This window comes from Rhinolophus hipposideros, assembly GCF_964194185.1.
Source record: "Rhinolophus hipposideros genome assembly, chromosome: 21".
In the NCBI taxonomy this organism is placed as follows: domain Eukaryota; kingdom Metazoa; phylum Chordata; class Mammalia; order Chiroptera; family Rhinolophidae; genus Rhinolophus; species Rhinolophus hipposideros.
The window spans coordinates 49548201-49560911 of record NC_138067.1 but is presented as its reverse complement, the minus strand read 5'-3'; the positions used below and the strand labels follow the sequence as shown (position 1 = coordinate 49560911).

The 12711-nt window shown below is 43.1% G+C and overlaps 1 protein-coding gene across 4 annotated transcripts in view; it reads left to right on the top strand.

The window, feature by feature from the left end:
• Positions 1 to 7222, top strand: part of LOC308490591 (uncharacterized protein) — a 29013-nt gene extending 21791 nt beyond the window's left edge. For all 4 annotated transcript variants that reach the window (XR_013992234.1, XR_013992235.1, XR_013992236.1 and 1 more), the window contains 2 exons: positions 2012 to 2288; positions 3868 to 7222. The gene's annotated coding sequence lies outside the window, so the exon portion shown is untranslated. The remainder of the gene's footprint in view (positions 1 to 2011; positions 2289 to 3867) is intronic.
• The last annotated feature ends 5489 nt before the right edge of the window (positions 7223 to 12711 follow it).

Sequence of the window (12711 nt, the reverse complement as noted above, 5' to 3'; positions counted from 1 at the left end):
CACAGGGAACAGGCCTAAGTGGGCCTCATGAGCTTTCTGGGACTTAAGAGCATTATTTTTGACTTCATGGTTGTATTTTCATGGTAAACTTCCATTTGTGTCAAGTCATATTAGTTTTCCTTATTAGCAGAGAGAGAAACATGCTTTTTAGAATACAATCTATATATAACAGAATGAGTCAGTTTAAAGAGAATCAAATTAGTAGCAATAGTTAGAGCTAAGGTCCCCTTCTTTCTGTAGTTCTCATACTATAAATGGTCTGCTTAGTGCTACATTTGTGCTTTCTTCACTGTTTAAAATGGCCCCCAAATATAGTGCTTATATGCTGTCTAGTATTGCTAAGTATAAAGCTGTGATGTGTCATCCCCTTCTTCCTGGTACAGCCAAGGAGACACTCTTACAAATGGAGATTTCCTTTATAAATGTAAATGTCTTTTACAAAGGGGAACTTCTACTGGTTTTCAGAGCTCCTCCCATGTCTGCTGTTTTTAAAAATTTAACCAGCCTAAAATAATCCTTATACCAAATAGACATATTTTGGGGTGACAAATTCTATTCCCCTATAGCTCCTAGGTTACAAACCTGTACTGAATACTGTAGGCAGTTGCAACAAAATGGTAAGTGTTTGTGTAATGCATTGACCTTTCACATTACAACTATGGCATTCCCAGGAGAAGGAATTTTTCTGCCCAATTATAACCTATGAGACCACTGTCATACATGTGGTCCATTGTTGATGGAAACGTTATTTGGCACATGAATGTTGTAACTGATCACCCATGAGTTTGTAGACAAATTTTAGACACAAGTTCAGCATGCTCTCAGGGCTGAAAGTATTTCAGATGCTCCCAATGCTTACAAATCCAAATGCACAAATTCCATAGTCATTCAGATACAAAATGTGTCCACTGGAAGCACAAGCTGATAAACATTATGCTGCAATTCAAAGGTGTGAATGCTGAAAACTTAGAGTCAGTTTTATCAATCTGTATATGTTTGATCAGAAGAGAAAAGAATATTCCAGAGAGGGCCATGAGAGGGAAGATAGAGGTGAGATATTGGGCCACCCTGAAGCAGAAGTACAAACATGAGTATTTGTCTGTGGTTCCCACATAAAACATCTCTCCTGTCTGTGTAGTCAATTATTGTGTCCAATTCTACAAGCTGCATTTTTATCCACTTAGTATCTCTTACTTGATATCCTCACGTTTATTAAATTCCTTTTAGGAATCTGATATCGAAAACTGAGTCCTCAGCGCATAAGAGCTCTATCCAAACCCCTGAATTAAGAAACTCCAGGGTGATTTCTAGCAGCAAAAGGCCTAGTCCCTAGAATAATTCCTGCCCTGCAATAACTTTGGCCTCCATGAAATGCCAGAATAAGGAAGCTCAGGGTTGCCAAGAGAATTTACTATTATAGTTATTTAAAAAGTCCTTTCAATTGTAAATATGTATGTCTTACATCCAAGTGTCTTTCTCAAGGACCTGAGAGGTATTCCTTTGAAATGTAATAATCAGAAAGGATAAGGCCCCTGTCTTCCAGTCTCTATGAGATAGTATCCTAACTTCCATAATTACTACCTAGCAGACAGCTGCACTAATCACGTTTATGTAGACCAACCCTTTGTAATTTTGGAAACTAATAATGTAAGATTGGGAATTAGGACGCAGGGAGGGAAAAAAGAGTCACTTAAGCCATCAGTTATTGAAGTTACCCAGCCAGGGCTTTCTACAGGGAAACTTTGTGAGTGGGGTGGCCTAGTTTCTTATCTAGTTGTTTTACTAGTAACTGGCACACAGCTAGCGATATGTTTATTCCAGGTGGATGGCTTTGAAATGGATGTCCTGGCAATCAAATCTTGTCAGACCCTTACACTACAGGCAGGGATGAATAGGCAGAGTACAGATAATTTTTATGTCACTAAAACTCTATATGATATAAAGGTGTGTACATGTCATTACACTGAGGACTTTAACATTATTTGTGGTCCAACATTTGCATATTTTGCAGTTTGAACGCTGAAGCTGCTTGTAAGCAAAGGCACGACTGCTCTTCGGACTCTGAAACCACTCACGGGGTGGAGAGAACACGCTTCCTGTCGCCTCCAGAGTTCTAGGAACTACGTTACCCAGAAGGCCTCGCGACGGAATACAGCCTGAGGAACCAATAATGGGATGAAGCATTTCCAGGAGACCGCATCATGTCTGGGCGGGACTTCTGGCCTCCTCGGGGAGGCCATTTTTGCTGCTCTGGCGAAGCAGAGTAACTGTACAGGATTGGGGTCAAGGTAAGGGAACGGAGTAGGCATGACTAGAACCGTCCCCACCGCGCAGACGCGGGCCTTGGCGGCGCCCCCGGGGACCCCCCCCTCCTCTCCCGCCGCACCCGCCCCGCCCCCAGATTCCGAGGGCGGCGGCCGCGCTGAGCGAACCGGCTCTGGTAAGTGCGCGTTCCCCGGGTCCTCACCGCCCAAACCTTAAAGCACCGGGTGCGAGGCGCCCGCTCACGTCCTGCAACCCAGTCCCAGGCGTCCAGGACGGTGAGGCCCTCCTTGGTGACATCTGGTGTGATGGCGTGTGGGAAAGGGTTACGGACAGAGGGGCTGGCGGTGTAAAGACGTAGAGGGGCGACTGAGCCAGGAGGATCCGGGAGCTTGGGGTCCGCCTTCTGCCTGCAGGGAACAGAGTAAGAGTGGTTCTTGGACTGGCAGGAGTTGTGCCTCCATTCCTGAGAGCCGTGGAAGTTTAAGAACAGAAGAGGAACACAGTCTGTTTTAGCATTTTTAATGTTTTCCAAAAGCTGCTCATTGAGAAAACAAGATTAGAATGGGGTGTTGAGGACAGTGAGGCACTGGGAGTTGAGTCCTTTTCGAAGGTCCCAGAGCTGGTAAGAGGCAGCAGTGAGGCCTCAGGCACAGAGCTTAGTCAGTGTGAGTTCACCTGGTTCCTGGGCTGGCCAGGGATTCAGAGGAGGCCTGCACACATGGCCCAACCATGATTGCCTTCCTCTCCCAACATCTTCTGAAGGTGGAGAAATCCACTTATGGAACCTACACAAGGAAGGAGAGAATGTCCTAGTCTCTTACTGGACACCACCCATATGGTGTCTGGGTTTGTGGTGTCCTGAAACTTTCATCTGTTTTCCCAGCTGTTGGGTCTGGGGCCCTAGAGATACCCCAGGCCCTGTGTCCTGAGTGCAGGCCACAGGTAACAGGAAGGTGCTCCCATTTCTGGCAACCAGTGTAAACAAGTGTGGAAGGTTAACCCAGGGACAGATAGCAGCAGTGAGGGCTTTTGAGGTCTTTGATGGCAAAGGCTGGGGGGGACCTACTGATTTCTTTCTCCCTTGGGAGATGTTGTGGCCATGGAGATTCCTCTTGGGGCTGGGTCAGGCTTGAAGGTGGCCTTGTGGTGGTGGTGCCATTGGTGTCTGATATGCCAGTGCCTATGGAGCCACCAGGGAGATAAGTCCAGGGGTATGGACAATTGTGGAGTGGCAGCATCTTCAGAGTCCAGGCACTGACTAGTTCATGATGGTATGGCTTCAGTTTGAGACGTGAGTGTTGGCTGAGGAGCCGTGGAGCAGAATAGATCCTCTAGGAAATCATTGGCAGAGGAACAAGTTGTAGACCCTGACTTTCTTCCGTGTCAGACCCTGAACTTGTATGTTTCCCCTAGTGAGGTCTGTACCATCTGTGACCATATAGGCCCACTAATGCACAGCAGCTCTTCTCTCAGAGTTCAACTTTCTTGTCTTTAAAATCATCCCATAGAATCATACCTACATGAGACAGATGCACATTTGTGATGGAATTACCCCGCCCTATAAGGTCAACATGTACTTCACCACCATTTCTTTGTATTCAGGTTGTGGTTGTGGAGCAGGGGATGTGGAGGCACAACTGAACAGAGCATTTTTGTGGGAGTGTCACAGGCCTGAGGGAGCTCTGACTCTCAGAAGACCCACCCCTGCGAGATGTGTTGTCCAGTCTTGAGAGAGATCTTCCACTTGGCTGAGCAGCAGGAACACAGCACAGCCAGAAACTGTTGAGGTGTGGGGCATGTACAAAATGATTTTATCTCAGTGCAAACTTTCACCAGCACGAGGAGGACCACATGGGATAGACAACCTTCAGGAACAGTGCACACAGGTCCCTGATTGTGAAGAGCTACAGATTCCATGTGTCACAGAAGCCTTTTACCTAAAGGGAGGTTTAGAAAGACTTCATAGCCTTGTCAGGACATCTCCAGCAACAAGCCAATCACATCAGAGAGAAGCCAAATGAAATGTCTGAGTGTGGGGTGACTTTTCACAGAAGAAAAAGTTATTATGCCTGGGAAAATGCAAGAAAGCCTTTGATCCCAAACACATCCATGTTCAGAATCAGGGTATCAACACTGCAAGATAGTGCTTTGTGGGGTGGGGGGAGGGAGATGAGGGTAAGGGGGATCAAATATGTGGTGATGGAAGGAGAACTGACTCTGGGTGGTGAACACACAATGGAATTTATAGATGATGTAATACAGAATTGTACACCTGAAATTATGTAATTTCATTAATTGTCACCCCAATAAATTAAAAAAAAAAAAGATAGTGCTTTGTGTGCCATGAATGTGGAAAAACATTCAGGTACAAATCCTCATTTGTTGTTCACCAAAGAGTCTACACTGGTGAAAGGCTTCATGCATGTGGTAAGTGTGGCAAATCTTTTAGGCAAACCTCAGTCCTCACTCAACACCAAAGAATTCATACTGGGGCAATGCAGTACAGATGCAGCAAATGTAGTAAATTGTTTAACCAAAAATTTGTCCTGATTTATCCTTGGAGAAGTCACACGAGAAAACTGTGACTTGTGCTATGAATGTCTGCAATTTTTTAGCCGTAGATCCATCTTTATTTGACAATAGACAGTTCACGCTAGAGAAAGGCGTTATGAATGCACTTAATGTGGGAAGTCCTTTAGATGAAAAATTTACCTCATTGTACACTGGAGAGTTTACACTGGAGAAAAAGGCCACATGAATGCAGTGAATGTGGGAAATCTTATCAATAGCTTGATACTCATTCTACACCAGAGTACACACAGGAAAAACGGCCTTTTGAGTGCAGTGAATGTTAGCAATCCTTTAGCCATCAATTTTACCTCACTGAAAACATGGAGTGCATCGTGGAAAAATGTCTTATGAATGTAGTGAATATGGGAAATCTTTTACCCGAAAAAATTAACTCATTATTCATCAGCAAGGTCACACTGGATCAAAGCATTATGAGTATAGTGAATGTGGCAAGTCATTTGCCTCCAGTTCCAAACTTCATCAGTATCAAAGAGTTCACACAGGAGAAAGGCCTTATTTGTGCAGTGAATGTGGGAAATTTTTTTAAAAAGTCAACTCATTCATTGGAGTGGTCACACAGGTGAAAGGCCTTACCAGTGCTTTGAATGTGGAAAGTCCTTTTCTCAAAATCATGACCTCATTATACACACAAGAGTTCACACAGGACATAGGACGTTTGTATGTAATGAATGTACAAATTCCTTTACCCAGAGAATTCAACTCATTATACACCAGAGTTCACACTGAAGAAAGGCCTTATGAGTACAGTGAATGTGCAAAATTTTTTAGCCAGAAATACAACCTCTCTCAATGCCAGCGTGTTCACACTGGAGATAGACCTTAGATGTGCAGATGTTGTACCATGTTTCCCTGAAAATAAGATCTAGCCAGACCATCAGCTCTAATGCATCTTTTAGAGCAAAAATTAATGTAAGACCCGGTATTTCATATTATTTATTATATCACATCACATCATCACATTACATCACGTAAGACCCGGTCTTAGAAAAGACCGGTCTTATATTAATTTTTGCTCCAAAAGACACATTAGAGTTGAGAGTCCGCGTAGGTCTTATTTTCGGGGAAACACCGTAGTTGTGTAACAATAGTGGCAGAAATATTCTCTGAGGAGTCATCTGTCTGAATTGAGTCTCATACATCTGATCATCTACAGTGGGGAGAATCCCCATTATTTTCAATTATGCAGAAATGTGTGGCTATGTTCTACTTTCTAACCTGCCCAGGGTGCTTGCCAGATTTATGTCACTTCCATTTTCTGTGATCAAATTGATTTTACCTCTACCCCTGGCAGGTCCCCACCGTACGTATCTGTCACAACCCCGGTGTGCTCAGGGAAGTTGACCTGTGTTCTCCTATTCATTGGAATAAATTAATGGCAAGCTGAGCTCTTAGGGACTACATTCTCTCCTCTGATTAGTTTGGGCATGGGCCAGATCCAGTGTTGACCCAGGAGACGTCATATTATTTTGGTTGGCAGCTTGCAAAGGACTACCTTTTTCCAGGACATGTCTGCCTCATGTGATACTTTTGATGAGTTTTTCCAGCTTTCAAGTCACCAAATTGAGAACTGCCAGCCCCACATCGCTTTGGCTTGTACAACAATAACAATGAAGGCCTTATTATTTAAGTTCTTTTAAATCTTGGGGATTCTATTTACTGTGTGGGGTAGTTCTTAACCAGATATGAGCTCTACAAGCACGAAGGATGAACACTTTACGTCAAAAAACTTTCTCTGCTGTGGTCACACAACAGCCGAGCCGTTTGTCCCCCGGCACCTTTCCTTAAGGAAAGAAGAGTCTGTGGGACTGTGCTTCTCTGGGGCTGAGTTTGTTACACCTTGTGTCTCTCTGTTTGTTCTCCAAAAGAAGGGTTTATAGTCAAAGATGAGTAAGATTCCCTAGGGGGGGAACAACTCAAGCCAGATGGAACCCCACAGAGACCCCCCATGAACTGCCTTAGAAGATCTGGGAAGGGGCCTTGTAGCCCCTTCCCCCATGCTTGAGAAAAGCTGCTGCTGGCTCTTACTGCTCCCTCTCACCTAATTGTGAGAGAGGTCTTTAGAGAGATAAAATCAAGCTCTTTCTGCTCAGCTCTTGGCATTGTTTTACCTTGAGAGACTCTCCTCCCCCTCCCCCCCCAGGGAGGTGCATATCGCACCATAGTCATCATGGGACTATATGCTTCAGCTGTGTTGGGACAAATAATTTTGGTTTGAAGTAATTTTCTGACGTGGTGGATGAGTTTCACAGACCGTGTCTTAAACAATGTAACTTCCTTGTGTATAATCAATAAATACCGTCAGTCGGTCCGATTCGGGGCTCGAGTCTCTTGAGGCTGTGAGACCCTTGGCCCTCTGAGATTTAGCCTCATTAAGTCTCTGCTTCTTTCTTATAGCTTAACCCAAAGCTGCTTCTTCTCATCTCCCCACAGCCTGTGTTGCGCTGGATGCGACACTGTGCCTCGGCGGGGACAGCTGGATGATAGAAAATAGCTTGTCAAAGACAAAATAGTTTGGGCCAAGTTGGCATTGTTGCCTATGACATAGGAAAGACTGCTGGGCTAGGTGGATTTCACTTGAGGCCTGAATGCTGTGAGTTTTAGAGACTCAGATAACTCTGACAGCCTCAAGTACTGGGAGCAGCATGAATTTTTTTCTGTTGTTCACAGACGTCTCACAGGGGATGTCAACACTGTTGAGGGGAATCTCTTCCTTGTGTACTGGTATTCGAAATTCAGTGGGCTACGGTTACTGATTGTAACAACCACACGGTCCCGGTAAACCGTAATTGGTATAGCAACAGTAAGATAATAGGAAGTGGAAGAGACTGCAGTCAACTAGATGGAATGTGGAAAAAATGGGTGGAAATGGTCAAAAAAATACAAACCAACAGGTATAAAATAACTCCTGAGGTTGTAATGTACAGCATGGTGACAATAATACTGTATTGTATGTTTAAAGTTGCTTAAAAAAGTAGATCTTAAAAGTTCCCTTCACAAGAGAAAAATTTGTGCAATGTGATGGATGTTAACTAGACTTATTGTGGGGATCATTTTGGAATACCGCATTTTCCCGAAAATAAGACCTAGCCGGACAATCAGCTCTAATGCATCTTTTGGAGCAAAAATGTAAACACAAGTCCAGTCGCTGTTTTCAATCTTGTTGCCGGGGGCGCAGCCCACCATCCCATGCAGGAGTTGAACTGGCAACCTTGTTGTTAAGAGGACATGCTTTGATCAACTGAACCATCCAGCGGCACACCCCTCTTTTAATTCATTTTATTTCTATAAAATTAATATGGTTGCAAGGGTAGGGGACGATGACCATTCTTGGCTACTTCCTGCTGAGAGTGGACGTTGTCCCTGCCTATGGGCACTAGAGTTTCTTGCTTATTTTCCCTAGAAGACCCCGAGAAAGAGGAGAGCCAAAAGGCATTCAATGGGTATCCTAGGTGGGGCACAAGTAGAGAGGCAAAAATGAGCAGCTCCAGCAATTCTGTTTGAAGAGGAGCTTAAGGTCTTCAAGTGGTTCACAGGAACAGGAGTGACCTTCTTCTTTCTGGGGGAGTCCTGTGGAGACTTAAATGAATTAAGTTTGATTCAAGGGAAGGAGACCCAGCCACTGACTCTGAGGCTGGATGGCAGTTGGGGTATTCAGAAAAATTGCAAAGGGTCCCTTTCATTTAGGAGTTAACTAGTCTGTTAGAGACCCCTCCCCCTCTAGGCTTCTAATAGTGCTTGGTCCCCTGGCTTTCTGGGGCTACAATATGTAGAGGGGTCAGCCTGGGGGCGGTGCCAGTCCCCCATATTTCCTAAGTGACTGCTGAACCTCTCTCCCAAATTAACACATAGAACGTAACAAAATTGAGGTCAGAATCCAAAGCAATGGTGAGCAATTAGAGCCAGGACTTAGAGAACTCCTGACAAAATTTTCCCAGAGTCCTTTTTAAAGTCTGATTTGCTCATTTTACATTTCCTCTAAGGTATAGGCCAATGGTAAGGAACAGGCTGATTAGAATGAGCCCAAATTTAGGGGCTCTTTTTACCTTTACAATGAGCAGATTTTAGAGGAAATAGGTCCAGAATGAGTGGTCAAGAAAGAATAAATGGCTCCCGTATCAATTAGGAAATTAACAGGCTTACCGGCCATATCAAGGGTAACCCACAGTTCCTCTCCTGTGATGAGAGTTGCCTCTTTCCTCTGGGGAGCTACTCGGAATCCCAGGCCTACCAGTCAACCATAGCCATTTACAGGGAAGGAGTTGGTCTATGGTCCCTTCAGAACGGGAAAATCCCTCCTCTAGTGCCCTTTTAGTTTGGAAAGGGGGCATGGCTGCTTTGCAGGATTAGGACATTCTTTACTCCAGTGGTCTGGGCTTGCACATCCAAAGGCTCTGGGGTTGCTGGGGTGGCCCTGAGGAGACTTCAGCCCTTGTTTGTCTATAACTGTGGCCAAAAATCTGGCCTGTCTCTGGCCTCATCTCCAGTCTCACTGTTCCTTTCTTTCCTCATTTTCCCTGTCTCAGTTGTTAAAGACATTTAACAAATTCCCAGGCCTTCTTCAGGATCTGAGCCTCTTTATCAGGGATGTAACAGTGGGCCAGAACCATTATAATAATATGTTTCCAGGTTAGGGAAAACATTAGGCTAAGCTTGTTATATTGGCCTCCTAACATAGGCCAAGGAGGGCACATGAACTCTAACAATCCTAAAATACAGAAGTTTACATAACAATTAGCAAAACTTAGTTCTTAAATTTAGTTTTCCTGAGTAACCAAAGACCTAATTAGATAATATAAAACATAGAAAATTATTTTGAAGACACATACAATCTTTGCTTTTCAAACAGAAAACGTTTTCATAATATCAGTAGCAGAACAACAGTCTAACAAACTTTGTCTTATTTAGCAGAGAGAGAAAACCAACTTTGTACCAGGTTACTTTTGATATTTAAATTTAATTAATCGCATTGAGCTTAACCATATATAAAATTCTCTCAAGATTTTTCACAAACCTTCTATAACCTTCCCCTCCCTCTTAGTTTGTCTCCTCACTCATTGAGAAATAACTATCCTTAGGACAAACTACTTTCTTTCAGTTCCTTCAAAAATGCATTTCCATAACTTATACCTTCCTTGAAAACATACATCATTTCCTTTGATATTAATTAGAATTCATAACCTTCAGAACCTTGATTTCTACTGACAACTAAAAGCAAGTAACCAATATTTCCATAAATACAGTTTGCAACCTTTAGAAGTACAAGTTTTTGTAATAAAATATAAGATATATTTATTAACAGTTCTTAATCTTTTAGCTTTCCTGTGACAAGAAGCCAGAAATAGATGAACTCAGACCTACCTAAATTAATATTTCAGTATTTCATTATTTTGAAATACCTAGATATTCAATAATTTTATCATTTAACACAACTTAGTAAAACTGAAATCTTAAGTTACCAACAGATGCTGAGAAACCATGTCTAAGCATCCACATCATATAATTATTACTGAAAAGTTTCATCTAAAACCTTGTTTCAGTTAACATTTTATTAGTTCTTAACTCTGAGATTTCGAAGTTAATTATTACTCAAGCTATTTTCTTGACAAATTTTGTAAGAGATAACATGTTTTTTGTACACCCAGGTAAAACAAAAGATACCACATGTAATGTTAATAACCTTAAAAGACGTATCTATCTAAAAGTTAAACCAGCCTTACTGTGTTTCCCCCAAAATAAGTGTTAACTGGAAAATAAGCCCTAGTATGATTTTTCAGGATGACATCCCCTGAACAAAAGTCCTAATGCATCTTTTGGAGCAGAACTTAATATAAGACCTGGTCTTATTTTCAGGGAAACACGGTGGTATCAAATATTTTCTTAGATCACGTGATCCTGAGAAGTACTTGGGTTAGTGTTTTTGTTTTTGTTTTCTTAAATTTTTGTTGGGGAGTATTGGGGAACCCATCAGGTCCAAGTCAAATCGTTATTTTTTTTTCAATCTAGTTGTGAAGGGCACACCTCAGTTCCCAGTCAAGTCGTTGTTTTCAATCTAGCTGTGGAGTCATTTTCACTCTAGTTGTGGAGGGCGCAACTCACTGGCCCATGTGGGAATTGAACCTGCGATGTTGGTGTTATGAGCACTGCACTCTAACCAACTAAGCCAGCCGGCCAACCTTGGGTTAATTTTTCATTATTCAAATTTTATATAAGTGCTTACTCCTTTTTTCTTTAAGCCAATCAATATTATAAACTGGTAATACCATCCGGAGGCAAAAACAGACAATCATAGATATGAGATCATATACATATAAACAGAATTATTAACAATTGTAGAGAGGACTTAGATCTTACAATTGCCCCTACAATTCCAAAGAGACTGGAACAAGGGGTGGAGTGGGAGGGGTCAGCTGCTTGGTTTTAAGTGTCTCTTTTTTTCCTTCAGATAACTCAGCCTCAGGCATTCCTGGTTATAGGTGGATTAGGAGATGGGTGGTCCCCTTTTCTCTGAACTATTAGTTTAGTTCCCTTCTGTCAGAGTCTATCAGAAAGGCTTATACATAAAAAGTTTCATTCTATTTCCCAGACCTCTAATAGAACAATTCCAGTAGCAAAATAATATAATAATTCAACAAACTATTGAATGACCAGCACTCTTCAGAAACTAATACATACATTGGCCAAGCAGTACTATAATAGAACATTAATTTATTTTTGGTCAATGGCTTTTAGCCATAGTTTTGCTGATGGCCTAATACTTTGTCCAATGGGCTCCCGGCCGGGATTGAAACCTTAGGTCCCATTACTGAGCTGGAAAAAAATGGCCACATTTTTAAACACACAGACAGATCCAAGTATTCCCTGGATCAGACAGACAAAAATCAGAAAAACCAGATTCGGATCCAAACACCAGATAAACCAGACCTAGCTAAGTATCAGATTCGGATGTAACATCGTCTTACTCTATATACATGGTGTTAGGCCATATTTAGGCCAGGAACAGGAACCTTCTTATCTTAAAATCCATCTTGTCTTGCTTTGTACCTTGTACCTGCCAGCTTGTGTTTGCCTTAGGCCTGGAGAAGCCACCTAGAATGTAGAAACCATCTTATCCTGTCTTGCTTTGTACTTTGTCTGTATTCTAGGGGCTTGTGATTAGTGAGCCTGGGCGGGCCTGGGTGGTCCAGACAGAGGCCTGGGGGCCAGGGTGTGGAGCTGGAGGGCTTGGTCATGCCCCAAAACCCTTTGTTGCTAGAGACAATGCAATGAAAACCCCCTGAAGCATCGAAGGGGGAACAACCTTGTTTACCCCCTCCTGTAAAACTCCATACCCTTTTTTACTCAGGGAGGTTATGGTCTTTTCTAGCCTGGTCTCCCGCAGCTCAAACATGCCAAATAAATTCTAATAGACCAACTTTGGTTGCCCGTGACTCATTCCTCCGGCTGCACCTAACACATGGTCCATTGATCATCAGACAATCGACCAGTGGGTTAAGACCAGAAACCAGATGTGGCCATAAGACCACCAGATGCCCAAAGGCCGAAACCTGATGTGGTGGCTTTTACAGTGCAGCAGATGTGTCCTGCTTCCCGGAAACAATGTTGCCAACCATAAGTGTGCTTCCAGAACCAGAGCAAGCTTGCAACCAGAGCCCCTTACTGGTGGGGTTATTATGCCTTGCTGGATATTGCAATCTCACCTGTTGGTGTCAATGGGTCAGTATGACCCCCAGATGGCGCTCAAAGAGGAGCCGCAGAAGGATTTTGCAGAAGGTAAGTGTGAAATCCTCCGGCTGTGCACACTGGGGCTGCCCCGCTTTCTGAACCAGTAAATAGAGGCAGGAAACAGAGTAAACG